Here is a 16,552-nt window from a genome sequence, read left to right on the forward strand (position 1 = left end):
TGTCGCTCTGCTGTACAGTAGGTTACAAGTGGGTTACTGTAATGGATGGTGATAAATTTGAATTCAATGATATAATATCATTGTATAAGAAAAACGATTCTGAGCGAAAACGGTCAGTCAGTCTATGTAATTACTAAGTACATTTGATGATATTATTGTGAATAAAGTAATTTATATATTTACTTATTTACGTGGAACCTTGTTTTAAATTTTCAATCCTTAGCTACAAACGTTGAACATTTTATAAATTTTTAACAACAAATAATTATTACATTTTAAATTTGATAAATTTTGTCAAAATTTGAACTTTAAATGCTTATAAAAAAAAATTGTGCTTATGTATTTTTAATATTTTTCAGAGCTAAAGAATTGATTTCAATATTTTTCAACTGATATTGTAACAATATATCAGGAGCCTTCCGTACAATTTTCACGCTTTTCTACCTAACAAATACAATTTTATTGATATTTATAGAAAAAAAAACTAAAAAAATTGAAAACTCACAATGTCCGTAAACCGCTCAAAAAGAGTCAAAATATTTTCAAAATTGTATGGTGTATAGAAAATGCTAATATAAATATTCAGTGAAATTTCCAAGTATCTACAGTCATTCGTTTTTTAATTACAATAAAATAAGAAAATTGTTACATGAGAAATCAAGTGAATATCAAATGTTGTAAAAATATAAATTTCAGACGCTCATAAAAATTTAATTTAAGTTTCTTGTAGACATTTTTTTTTTTGATAAAGGTAAACAAACTTATGAGTAATCTTATATTGCATTTTCAAATCTTAGATTTAAAAAGAAAAATTTTTATGAATTCTCATCAAAATAATTTGCTATTTTTCGTGATTTTTCCGTATTTTGTCAAAATTTGAACTTTAAATGCTTATAATTAAAAACTGTGACTAAGGATTTTTAATTTTTTTCATAAATCATAGTAACAATATAGTAGGAGCCTTGTATTACATTTTAAAGCTTTTTTACCCAACAAATAAAATTTTATTGTTATTTATAGAAAAAAAAACTAAAAAAAATGAAAATTGACAATGTCTGTAAACAGCTCAAAATAAGTCAAAATATTTGGAAAATGTTATGGTGTATAGGAAATGCAATTATAAACATTCAGTTAAAATTTCATGTCTTTACGGTCATTTGTTTTAGAGTTACACCAAAAACCAAAATCGATTTTCTCAAAAACAGATTTTGCGTAAAAATTCCCGTTTATCCTTAATTTTTCTTTTGTTTTTCACGTCGCTTTTGAAAACTACTGGGAACCCACTACTTTTAACCCCCCAAAGTACCAACTAGATTCACTTTCCTATCAGAAAAGTTACTGTTGAAGAAAATCCAAGCACTTTTACTGTCCTAAAAGGTGTGACAGCCACAAAAATTAAAATTAAAATTAAAAAAAAAACACACATCATTGTAAAATCAATACATTCATCGCTTCGCTCAGAATCTAAAACTTGTTTATATGATCTTTATAGATGGTATACGTATGTAAAACTGAAATAATTAGCATAATATTATAGGGTTTTTTTCATTTATACCTAGTGCATATTTTAGGATTAAATTAAATTTATACGATTATTATTCCAATATTCCTCATACATATAATGAGCAGTGGTGATTGTGGAAGTATGTTTTTGAGGTACGTGGTAGTGCGGTACCATAATCACCTCACCCGATCAATAAAAAAATGTATAAACGTAGATACGTCACAAAAATGTTGTTGTTTTTAAATGTTGTGAAAATGCTATAAAAATGTAAAAAATTGAATAAAAAAATTTTTTTATCAATATTTTTATTTAAATGTTTTTAAAGTAGCATGCTTCTCTGCAAGGAAAATGGATGAATCATATATATGTTTCTGGTTTTAGTGCAGTGGAAAATATCTAGTAGCATGCAACATTTTATTAGAGTTAAATTAAATTATTTTTTTTTGGTTTTTAGTGTTGATTTTTGTTGCTATGAAAATAAATAAAAAAATATAGGAATCAGCCTTTGAAAAATCGGTTAGACACCACACCACGCTACTCGAAATTTTTCCTCTATAAGGAAAATAAATAATATACTTATGTTAGAAAAAAAGTTGTACCCAGCTCAAAAACATAATATGTCTATGTTAGTTTACAAAATTATAAATAATGTATAGGTAAGTAAGAACAAAAAACAGATCTGAACATTTAAATTGCAAAAGACGCAATTCAATGAAATTAAAATAGTTTATTTAACGGATTATTCTGTAGCAGGTAATTTAAGAGATAAGCAAAATATGTGAATATTATTTTTGTTCAACATACAAAATCAACAAGATAAAACTAACTTATTAATATTGCTGTTAAATTAGATCGGAAACGTGTAACGTTTTTTCTTTTCTATACACAGATTGTAATACATTATACATTGTAATTATTTGATACACTATACATTGTAATTATTAGTAAAGAGTACGCGTATTCGACGTATTTATGTATTATCTTGGAGCCAACTCAAACTTGACCAAATCACTCGTTTGCTTTTTACTATGTCCAATCATCTCGACATAAAATGTAATTATATACTGCAGTGTTTGAATATTTTATTATATTGGTGTATGATTTTTATTCAATGCTAAATTATCTCCCGTAAATAACACGGATAATAATCATCGATAAAAAATTCTGTATATTATAATCATTACGTAGGTAAGATTACCTAGGTTATAATAGGTAGGTAATATTATTGTTTTGATAAAATGTATTACCTATATACTTTTAAAAATTAAAACATGGTTCAAAGTCACCATGAGTGTATAGTACCGAAGTGCGTCTGATATTTACAATTTACAAACACTTTAAACTTGATTATAATATATACTATATATATAGCTATAATTGTACACACTGTAGTTATAGTACCTATACAATTATCGACGTCGACCAACACAGTCGGATTTAGGGCCAATTTAGTAATTTATTATTATACTTATTTTTTTTTGCGCGTATATACATATATAGTTTAAAATTATTATTTCGAAGCATAAACAGCAGTGTACTACTATTATAACTAAATACCTGTATATTTACTAGTTACTTTGTAACTTATTACATTCTACAATTCTATATCCTTCCTGCAGCATTTCATTTTAAATACGTTCTGAGAAATTTGAACTCATTTATGGAAACACAATTACAACTGGCCAATCATCATCACAGCTATAATTTACGCGAATTAACATAAAACAAAAATCATTTTATACATGGGAACATAAAAATAATTCCGGGTGTTCAGGTCTGTTGCAGAATTTATGATTTTTATACCGACAAATCAGTACATCAATAATACCTAGTACCTATTTTAATTTATTTCATTTACGGTGTGTGGTTTAAGGAAATTATTATTGCTATAATTAATTTCAGTGGCCTTAAAAATAAACTTAATACCTAGTTAATGTTGTCTGCTTCAGTAACGTACCGCGTAATACAGACTATATACTTACTCGAACGCACTTCTATACAGTTTTTTTTTGACACACCTATTTTACATAATATTATGAAAAATTATGTGTGCCGTATATTTTGTAGGCAGACCAGAGCTAAAGAATTAAAGTAAACGAAAATGAAAAGAAATAAAATATTTTTACAATACATAAATAAAATATTACTCATAAATATTCCGATCGAATGTGTAATTTTATCGTTTGTGGTTTGTTGTTGTTGTTATTATCATTATGAAAAAAGGTGGGTAAGTGGATGTTGCTCTGCTGTACAGTGGGTTACTAGTGGTTACTGTAATGAATGGTGTTAAATTTAAATTCAATGATATAATATCATTGTATAAGAAAAACGATTCTGAGCGAAAACGGTCAGTCAGTCTATGTATTACTAAGTATATTATTGTGAATAAAGTAATTTATATATTTACTTATTTACGTGGAACCTTGTTTTAAATTTTCAATCCTTAGCTACAAAAGTTGAACATTTTATAAATTTTTAACTACAAAATAATTATTACATTTTAAATTTGATAAATTTGAACTTTAAATCTTTATAAAAAAAAATTGTGCCAATGTATTTTCAATATTTTTCAACTGATATTGTAACAATATATCAGGAGCCTTGCATAACATTTTCACGCTTTTCTACCCAACAAATAAAATTTTATTGATATTTATAGAAAAAAAAACTAAAACTATTGAGAACTGACAATGAACGTAAACAGCTCAAAAAGAGTCAAATTATTTTCAAAATTTTATCGTGTATAGAAAATGCTAGCACAAACATTCAGTGAAATTTTCAAGTATTTACAGTCATACGTTTTTTAATTACAACAAAATAAGAAAATCGTTACACAAGAAATCGAGTGAATATCAAATGTTGTAAAAATATGAATTTCAAACGCTAATAAAAATTTAATTTGACTTTCTTGTAGACATTTTTTTTTTGATAAAGGTAAACAAACTTATGAGTAATCTTATATTGCATTTTCAAATCTTAGATTTAAAATGAAAAATTTTTATGAATTCTCAACTCAAAATAATTTGCTAATTTTCGTGATTTTTTCGTATTTTGTCAATATTTGAACTTTAAATGAAATCATTGTAACAATATAGTAGGAGCCTTGTATTAAATTTTAAATCTTTTTTACCCAACAAATAAAATTTTATTAATATTTATGGAAAAAAAAACTAAAAAAAATGGAAATTGACAATGTCCGTAAACAGCTCAAAATAAGTCAAAATATTTGGAAAATGTTATGGTGTATAGGAAATGCAATTATAAACGTTCAGTTAAAATGTCATGTCCTTACGGTCATTTGTTTTAGAGTTACACCAAAAACCAAAATCGATTTTCTCGAAAACAGATTTTGCGTAAAAATTCCCGTTTTTCCTTAATTTTTCTTTTGTTTTTCACGTCGCTTGTGAAAACTACTGGGAAATTTTTACTATTGACCCCCCAAAGTACCAACTAGATTCACTTTCCTATCAGAAAAGTTACTATTGAAGAAAATCTAAGCACTTTTACTGTCCTAAAAGGTGATGACAGACACAAAAATAAAAAAAAAAATAAAAAAAAAAATAAAAAAAAAAACACACATCATTGTAGAATCAATACATTCATCGCTTCGCTCAGAATCTAATACAGTTTTTTAAAAACAAAACACAATATTCACTTGGATAGTGGATTTTGCACTATTTTAATCATATGTTTTATTCGTTTTAAACATAACATAACAACTAAATAACCAATGTAGTGATGGACCTACTCCCGATCTGGACTACCTATATATAATTACAAATCGATAATATTTGAAAATTCGTTGAAGGTATTTGAAAAAAATATATGTGCATTTTACTATCGTTGTTAGAGTAAACACTATCCTTTGTAGGAGTCATTGAGTCAACATTATATTTTGTAGGAGTCAACACTTTCTTTTGTAGGAGTTAACACTATGTCTATATGTAGAAGATTACATATACATTTGTAGGAGTTTACCATTCCCCGGTAATAGGCAATCGCGGTAATCGGTAACATAAAAACACGTGTGCAGTTTTGTCCCGCGTTCGTTTTTCGATAGTTTGTGCGGTAATGGATGACGCGTTGAAACTGGTAGCCCAATGGTTACCATTACAAGAAACATTTAAGTACATGAAATATTACCATAGAAAAAGATATACAGTAATGGCGCGAAGCTAAGTAAACAAAACAAATAGCGAGTAGCCACTAAAGTATATTAACATGAGACAGAGTAGTACCATTGAAAAACTGTGCTAACTTGTGCTAATCTATCGCCCCGCTGTACAGGGCAAATGGCTGAACACCGTATAAGGTTTCAGTCGATCAGAAATATTGTGCAGATGGGAACGGGGGAACTCGCGACTAGATCGGTTGGATGGATTAAAAGTTACAGTACTTTTGACTAGTTTTGAGTCCGATTTTTCGTATGCAACGAAAATATCGTAAAATAATATAATATTGTATATGGAAAAAAAAACTAAAAAAAATGGAAATTGACAATGTCCGTAAACAGCTCAAAATAAGTCAAAATATTTGGAAAATGTTATGGTGTATAGGAAATGCAATTATAAACGTTCAGTTAAAATTGCATGTCCTTACGGTCATTTGTTTTAGAGTTACACCAAAAACCAAAATCGATTTTCTCGAAAACAGATTTTGCGTAAAAATTCCCGTTTTTCCTTAATTTTTCTTTTGTTTTTCACGTCGCTTTTGAAAACTACTGGGAAATTTTTACTTTTAACCCCCCAAAGTACCAACTAGGTTCACTTTCCTATCAGAAAAGTTACTGTTGAAGAAAATCCAAGCACTTTTACTGTCCTAAAAGGTGATGACAGACACAAAAAAAAAAATTAAAAAAAAAAAAAAAAAAACACATCATTGTAAAATACTAAAATCAATACATTCATCGTTTCGCTCAGAATCTAAAACGATCGGTGGTATGGAACAAAACAAGAAGTTCTAAGTCCTAACATATTCAGATAATATGTAAACTTGACATACCTACATACTGTACCCCTTTGTTTTGTCCTACCATATTTGCCTCATTATATCTAATATGCTTAATCGAAACATTTATTTACTTATTCCATATTGAGTAGGTAACTTATTTCTAAGAAATTCTTTCGTTATTCTTCTATGAAACAATGATAGTCAAATTTTATAAATACATTTTTTTTGGACGTGATGCCCAGGGCATGAGCCTTGTTATTGAGTAGGTCACCGTAATGGATGTGTTAAATTTGAATTCAAAGCCCAAAGGTAATTAATTTTAAATGAAAAACGGTTTTGAGGGAAGACAATTTTTAAGGATATATTTGATTATTTACTTATATTACTATATTTTAATAATTAAGTAGTGTACTAGTGTGGTATATATGTTGAACTACCTATTGTTTATTCCAAAAACATCGCATATATATTATTGACCAATAATAGTTATAATTTTATAATATTACCAGTTGCTGCAATGTTCAAAGTATTTTGTTACATACGAAGTTTTAGGGGTTAACTCCCCATAAACATTCAATGCGAGCATACGACTTTTTTCGAGAGCTGCTGTGTCCACCACACGGAAGAGTATCAATTTGAATTAATTTCCTTTAAAACGTAATAGTATTTTCCTCTGACCGAATGATTAAATTGAAACCGTAGTTGTCTAACGGTTAACATACTATATTAACAACTTTGATTTGGATAAAGTTTATTCGTCGCCGCCATCGACTTGGCGGGAATGACTATATATTGGTAGATGCGTGGTAGATTATATTATACAATACGTGTGCTGTAGACCGCGTACTACTAGAATGCCGGAAGTTAGTTCATTGCGGACTTATTATAGTTGTAAGCAAAAGTCCAACTCAATGTAATACATTTTTAGCCTTGACACGCTGTGGTTCACAATGGTGATATTCCAACGAAAATATATACAAGTGGATTATAAAAATGGGAAGTCATCCTGATTCTTAATTTTTTATTATCATAGGCGCATCATATTCACGCAATCACTCATATAATTACAGCCTATAATGGATAGGCCTTGTTGTACACCATATGTATAGCGCTTTAATTTATTTTACATTATTATTTTTCGAAGTATAATTCAGTGCATTTGAAATGAATCATAACAAACATATCAAATATTTTGAAGTCTTTCGTTTTTAGTATATTTTCAAGACAGCAAGGTTGTAATTAGTTTACGATGTCGTTTGTTTTTTGTCGATGTTTTTCTTGTAAATATACATACGCACTTTTAATGGTGTAGGTACTATAAATGTACAGTGTAGGTACCTATGTACAGTGAGTGATGTTCACGATGTTGGTCATTTTACGTTTAAAAGTTTCAAGGTCTGGTAACGATATGATGATATATTAATATAGTACATTATAAATATTTGTGAGCATAAGTTTGACATTTTTAATTCACAAACTGGTGTCGAGAACTGTACTTCTCTTAATCGAAAAATCTATGTTTCACATTACTTTCACATAGGTTGGAGGTTAATTCAAAATTCATGATAAATATGTCGATATTTTAATGAAACGAATATATTTTATATTCAATATTGAATATTCTATAATCTATAATGGAGTTTATAGGTATGTTGAATATTGTTTATTAGTAATCAGAACGTATCAAAGAATCGAATCGAAACGAAAACAGTATATTTTCTAAATTGAAACTGTTGTAATTCTCGATATTACTTCGATATCGTAAAAAATGACGTCCTAAGCTATCTCCCACCAAGCTCGACTAATCGTTACTGATGTTGCAGAAGGCACCTAAAATAATACATTTTATATGTTGTTATTTTTATTTGTTCATGTACTGTGGGTGTATATTAATTGCTCCTGTACCCTTGAGTCCTACTACCTTCAAAGTTTCTCGGTACACGACACAAATATGCATGCCTAAATTCAACTGGTGGCTTATGACGACTGATAACGTTGAGGTGATTATGTGATATACCTGATGCCCTGATAACTGATTTTGGGGATGCGAATTTGTGTCGTGTACCGTGAAATGTTGAAAGTGGTAGGAAAAGTTATTTGTATTCAATTTTAAAAACGTCGATTATTTTTTTTTTTTAAAACAATTCAGAATGTAGTTGATATCGAGATTTCAGGTATTTATATAGAAATTATTTCCGATTATATCGTCTGTTTAAAGAAGTCGGGGCAACGCCCGACCCCAGACAGGTATAATAGGATTTGATTAATTATCATAATAATATTATGAAACTGTGTCAAGCACAGAATTTGCATTACAAATTTTTATAGCGAAATATTTTGTCACGTCGACATTTTTGGCAAAATGTGCTGTACGAGTATAGGTAAGTGTATGCGTATGCGAGGTGCATCATAGGTAATAGCGCTAATAGATGGATACTTATTAGTTATTTGGTATTTTCATCAATCGATTTAAAGGTAACAATAGTTGTTTTTTATTTATTGAAGTATAACATAATATAACTATGTTTGGACGTGTATATGGTTATATTATTTTGGTCTGATAGTTAGATTTTTTTATTACATTCTAAAAATTACATAATATAGTCTTAAATCTTAATATTGAGTATTAAAAATAATAAAAATCTAAAAGGTAGTATGTAATTTATATACATATACATACTCATAAAAAAACCTACGAGACAGTGAAGAAAAATATAGTAACTATCTAGGTGCCTAATAGATATGACAGGTACGTAATAACATTAGATCACACTACACTGAAATGATAAATCCGAATTGAGAATAATATTGCAATATATTTGTTGTTTATAGTTATTTGGTTGTTACCAGAAGAGAAGGAACTTAAACATTTTACTATTTTAAACTTACTTTATCGGTATAAAATAGTCAATTTGGTCTGCTATAAAATCATTCTGTAATTAACTTATAGAAATAAAGTGTATCTTAAAAATTAAAACGTATTATACTAAATTATAAATTAATTATTTAACAATAAAAAAAAAATTATTTATTGAAAAAAATTGAAATAAAAACTTGAAGCACCCGCAAGCTGGTTACCAATAGGCCTATGGTTATATATATAATTTTTTTAGTTATAAACAACTGTTTTTTTTTTAAATTGTTTAAATTATTTGTCTTAAACAAAACATGTTTGATTAATTTAGATGTTTAAAAAATGTATTAAACTCTTGTTTTAAACATCTCAATTCTGCTTTTCATTAAATAATAACAGTAACGCGTTTCTTAAACATTATTTTTAAAAAAAATCAACAAGCCATACGTTATACGATAATGTATCGAAATCGTTTTGACACGAGTAAATTTAATTTTATAAACTCTTAATATTATAATATGATATATATCACATATTATTATTTAATAGGTACTTCCTTGTATAATTTAACGCTAATTGATCATTATACTATATTGTAAGTTTTTGTTTTTACATACAAATATATTTTAACTTTCAAAATCAGAATACTTATAGAACGTACTTATATAGTATAGGAGCGTGCTATTATGTTCAATTAATTATCTATTTTTTTAATCTGTATAATAAACTGTGTACTGTTTATATTCATAGCCTTCTAAGCGCTTACTACAGATTTATGTGGCTTACAGGTTTAAAGGCTCTACATTAAAGGCTTTGGAGACATTTTCCATAGACACAAAATTAATTTCTCACTTCCTGTAAAACGTAATAATGGGTAGACACTATATACCTAGATACTTATAGTTTGAAATGTTCTATTTTAAATATTGGTAGAACATGGTTTTTAATTATAATACACTGCAGCCGACTTCCTATTAAATCACCTGAAGGTTGATACAAGATATAATGAATATATATAAATATATTAAATAATATACTTAGATACTGAAAATTATACACGTAATGGAAAGAAGAAAAAAACATTTTAAATAGGTACACATAATACAATAATTTAAATATAAGGTAGGTATTATGTAATATTGTAATATCTAATATATTATTTTATAACTAATAAGAGCGTACCGTAATCGCCGTCGAATATAATATATAAAAAAAAAAACGTCACTTAAACTTGTGGAAATATTTCATTTTACTCGTCAGGAGCGGGTATACGAAACAGGAAATTTCTATTCTATTTCTATATGTACGATGTATATTATGATGCAAGTCAACGATTTAATTAGATGACTTATAAATATTGAAATATAATGCGTTAGTTGTATGCAAATGTAGGTATGTGACGTATAAACTTAAATGCATCCCATACCTAAGTATTATAATATAATACGATAGAAAAAACGACAGAAAAGTATAGATAAAAAAAGATCGCTTGTTGACAGTAGTGGATTTACTGTAGGCAAAAAAAGTTGCACAGTTGCCTCGCCCATCATAAAATAAAATACGTTCTAACAAATAGTTTTGCAATTTACTCAGATTTATAGGTACATACCCACGTGGTGTTCGTTTTGTTGTAAATCCATTTCATGTATTGCGCTTAATTATAGTATTATATAATATCCATAAGATTGGCGATTCCATTATAATAATGTTCGTACATTTTATTATTTTTTTTTTTTTTAATAATATCGCCCGACACTATAATATTGTAGTAGGTAAAATTGTTTTTAATAGTTAAAACTGTGCTGAATGATAATTATGTACACATTGTTTATATATTGTTTAACTATATAGAGCTACCCACCTACGAGCAATGATAATATATTGCAAAAATACGTTGACCGCCATGAGTTCTTACATGAGACCTCATTAAACTTTGTTCTGACTGCCATGGCGTTTATTCATACGTTTACATAAACACAGTTTTGACAATTTAAAGAAATATTGATTCAAAAAAAACTAATAAAGATATTTGCAAGCTTGAAACACTTACTGAAAGTGGCAACACTGTACATTTTAAAACCAACAAGAAAATACTGATTATTGAGACCTAGAACGAGATCTCAATGATCTCATTGAAATCGTTTTCAGTAAGATTTCGGATAAGATCTTAAAATCCAAGTTCAGTAATTTTTTTGGGGATTTAGAATTCGATCTCGTAGAAAATTTAAGTAACACAGTGAAAAACTCCTTAAGGATAATATTACAAAGTTATATTGCTGTTACATATATGTTATTTTATGTGCTGTTAGGGTTGGCGGCCAACGTGTTAAAACCTAACAAATCTATACGAATTAAATAAAATAATAATTTAAAAAAAAAAAGCGTATAAGTGGATGTCGCTCAGCTGTATAGTAGATTACAAGTTTACAAGTGAGTCAATGTATAATGGATTGTACTTTATTTGAATTCAATGATATAATATCATTGTATGAGAAAAACGATTCTGAGCGGAGACGGTTTGGTCAGTCTGGATATTTTATGTTGTTATTATTTATTATAGCCCGTAAGTTGAATTAATATTAAAATATCATTATTTTTCATTCGTTTATATGGTGATAAATAAAGCTTTTAGTAGTTTTTTTTATAGTTATGCAAACAAGAATATATTTCATTTTTCGCGAAGTATTGACATGTGCGGGCGTGTGCGAGAGTTACATCCGACGGCTGTTGTAGTTACCCGCGGAAACACACTAATGATAATTATTTACTACTCACTATAGCCCAAAATATGTTCATGTCACGTGAATTGCCAAAATATTACTCTTTGATACGATGGAGTCCCCTCAACTAATTTACTACCTATAAAATAATAATATGTAACTATCCCCTCCCCTCACCATATTCAATTCCTGCAGTCTACGGCACTGACAAACATAATATATCCAAAACATCCTGTCGTAAACAAATTTATCCGAAATGGTTATGCTATATGAACCAAATAAGTTATTAAAGGATAAAAAAAAGGAATACTTGCAATTAGGTATTCAATATTCTCTAATTTTCGTTACCGTTGCAAAAAAGTAAAAACCGAGTAAAAAACTCGCTACTTGTGCTGCACTGGCCAGCAACCGTTGGCAACCGGTTCGGTTAACAATTATTATATTTCGAGCGACCGGTTACTGAAATACCTTGTATGTCAATACTACACCGACCAGACCTACATGTATTGTGTGAGTATATTAGGCTGTAGCCATTTTCCTCCATAAACGAGGTACCCTTTTCCTCCACTTTCCATTTTCCGCCAATAAATAATAAATATAATAATAAAATAGATTATAAATAATTCAGGCATAACGAAAAAAAAAAAAAATAAATAAATAGTATATAATATACCTACGTATTATGCCCGTATGTTATATTATGTACGTATTAGGCTTAATCGATAGCTGATATAGATGGTAGGATGGTAGGATGTAATCATCAACCGATAAGCGCAAAATGTGATCCTGGCCTTACTCTATCTTTATAATACGGAACGTAATACTTCAACACTGCAGTGGCTAGCCATGGCTAGCCATGGCTAAAGTATTGGAGAAAAATACACATAATTTTAGTCGAAAATTATGCGGAGGAAAATGGAAACCTACTTTTTTTTGTGAAGAAAAATGGACAATGGAGGAAAATGGAACCACCTGTTTATTATATGTAGGTTTCCCGTGAGGATATTACCGTGAGGTTACCCATTAGCCATTGAGGGGGACTCGCCGCCCAGCCAAAACTTGTTTTTTGGCGTTTTTCCTATAAACTAAAAAAAATAATAATTAAAAATCATGAGATGAATGAAAATAAAATGTTGAAATGTCAGCCGTTGACACCGTTTCCGACGTAAATGTTTAGCCATATTTTTTTTATATAATTTAGGGCATATAGGATGTCGACTGCCAAGCTCATCAATAATAATATATACATGGATGGGACATACCATGAATTTAAGTGTGATCGAAGACCATAATATAGTTACCAATGTGGTTAAATGTAATTAGGTGTGGTATCAATGTATCATAACAAACCGTGATAAGTGAAACCACAATACAAACACTAATTAACGTTCTGTGAAAATAATTGATTTCAAAGAATAAAAAATACACGTGTATGTGTCAGTACACTAATAACACCTAACCTATAACACGTCAGAAGTGAGTATTTAACATTGTTTGGATTTATATAAAACAATTTACATTTGTTTTAATATATCGTTTAGTGTAGCGAGGAACACGGTAAGTCCATAGGATTTGCGAGACTTGGGGTGAAAACCAATTTTACCATTTTTTTCAAACGCGAGGCCCCCCAATTTAAGCAAAAAGCGAGAGGCCCAGGGCCTGGGCCCTGCTCGCCACCCTTCCCTAAGGACAGCTCTGCTAAAATGTACGCTTCACACTTTTTAACCTAATTCTTACAATTAAACCTTTTTATCAACTAACAAAGTAATTTACAAATAAATTTACATTTTAAAATAAATTAAAAATGTGTAAATTTAGGAACTTTTTAATTAAACATCAAAAATATTTTTAAGGTATGAGTGTATATGGGGCATATCGTCTTCTTTTTATATTTGAAAATATATCCATTGCTTCGTCCATTTTACCTGAAATATCAACTTCAAATGCAATGGCAATAGAAAATCATTCAATCGTTAATTTACCATTGTTAAATGAAGAGAAGTTTTTACTTATTTATAAGAGAAGAATATATTTTAATTATTTAAATATTTAATATTTATATTATGTATACACCATAGTATAAAATAGACAATAGTAGTTTGTATATTTACTAAACATAATATTTAGAGTAACACAACATTGTTATTTATTAATTATTAACTTAAATAACAGTACCAAATACTTACAAGTAATCTATTATAATAATTTAGCTTACTAGGTACAACATAATCATGATAATGCTAACAAGCGTATCACTTATTAATTTTCGTAATAATTATATGTTATTTTTTATTGTTTGCTTAATGGTTCAGGTATTGTCAGTTTTTTTACACATATTTGAATTTTTTTTGTGAACCTTGAGCTTGTACCTAGTAATTTCATTTTTTATCCTCGCCAGCCTTTGACCGCACTATCCATTTTTTTTCGATATAATTGTCCATACTTATAAATAAATGGAAACACATCGGATGAATTAAATTATAATACACTCAACTAAAATTATATAACACAATAGACACTAGTACATTACTGACACAGCCCACGAATGAAATCAATGATAAATAAGAGTGGTTGCTGATTTTAGAATTTGTATTAATTTTAGATTTAGCAAAGGTGGGCAAGTTAATGAAAATAACTAACTGCGGCCAGTTAAATTAATTCAATTAAATTGCCTTCAGTTAAGTTAAAAGTTAACAAAAAATAAAATTTATCTAGATAAGTTTAAAGTTAAGATGGAAAATAAAATTAACTTATCTCAGTTAAAAAAAAGTTAATTTTTTTCAAGGTACAATATTTTTAAGTCATAAACTGCCATAGTATTTGGTATACACAGACATTTACCAAGACGTTTAACACGCTATGTAAAAAATTAGATTATTATAATTTATAGTTCGAAAATAAATTACCAAAATCAAAAATAGTCGACGAATCAGTGTAGTTGATTACGCATCAATTGAAAAGAAAATTAACTTAACTGCACGACAATGATAATTAACTAGAAAAAGTTAAGTTACAACAATAAACATTTAAACTGAATAAGTTAATAAGTTAAAAACAAAAATAATTAACTAGTTACAAAACATGTATCTAATATATTGTAATTTTATTGAATTTAGGTTTTGATTAATGGTTAAAAATAATACATATTCAAGAAATTTCAGGGGAGGGGGGTGAAATTTCCCGACCCCCTGGACCCCCTTCAGATACGGCCTTACCTCAAATGACGCCATTGTCAAATTGCTAATCTTTTTGAAAAATATTTTTCTTCCGTCTATCAGGACCCACTACAATTTGATGTTAAGTGACAACGAAATTTAAATTTATATTTATTAATAATATACATTTACGTGAATATATGTCACTTATTCTTCAATTAATATTGTTTTTCGCGTGGTTTGCCCGAAGATTTTTTAATCATGACGATCGTTTAGTGTTTACACGCGACGAAAACGGGTTTTTCCGAGGTTGTCGTAGGTTTTAAATTCCCGCCGACCACTAATTGCATATATTACATAGGTGCACCGCTGCAGAGTCAGAAAGAGCATAACATCCACGCTGAATCAAGTCCACGGCCAGTTAAAAATTCCCCGACGGCTGCTATCCGGATGGTTGTATAATATTTTTGGTCCACGATAATGACGTTTTTGTTGTTGTTGTTTTTGTTGCTGTTGTTAGTCTGCAAATTAAGGTTACCTATTTGTGACGTACGTAATTGGGGATTCGAATTGAATAAACTCGAATCTGACAACCGCCCAAGGAATATATTAATATCCCGTTATATATTATAACGTAAAATATATTTATACAATATTATACTGAATATTATTATATTATAGCTGATGAGGAAAAAAATAATTATAATTAATAATAATCTACGTCACGATTTTTTGTTTTTTTTTTTTGTCAAAACTTTCCTTTTTGTTAACTATTAAGTACCTACCTAACTGGAAATATTCACAATATTATATTATAATATTACTATAGCTGTCCCACCGGCACTGCCCGTGCCGAAGATTTTTTTTACAAATATATTCGTAATAAAACGTATATGTCATATTTCTACTTATTATAATAGTATAATATAATATATTTAAACAATGGCAACCATTCAAAATATTTAAATAAACAAAAATATAATATTTTTTCACGAGCTGAAAAAAATACTAGTGTTAGTCAGTTTATAGCTAGGTACTTATAGGGATTGAAAAAATAATCTATAAACACTCTCCAAGTCTCTAGGAATCTATTCATAAAACTTTTATTGAAAACAGTCCAGTAGTTTTTGAGTCTATTAACTTCGAATAAACCAACATCAATTTCGACTTCGTCAGTGAAAAAATATAAAATATAAAATATAGCTACTACCATATAGGTGTATCTTATAGTTTTAGTGTCTCTCCAGTTCACGGAAAAATCGGTGTGGGTGTACCTCGCTTTGTTAACTAATTCGACTGAGATGGACAATTCGCCTGTGGGATATTGGATGTAGCACTTGGACTTGGTATAAATCGAAAGTGGCTAGAA

Source organism: Metopolophium dirhodum, chromosome 8 (assembly GCF_019925205.1).
Source record: "Metopolophium dirhodum isolate CAU chromosome 8, ASM1992520v1, whole genome shotgun sequence".
NCBI lineage: Eukaryota > Metazoa > Arthropoda > Insecta > Hemiptera > Aphididae > Metopolophium > Metopolophium dirhodum.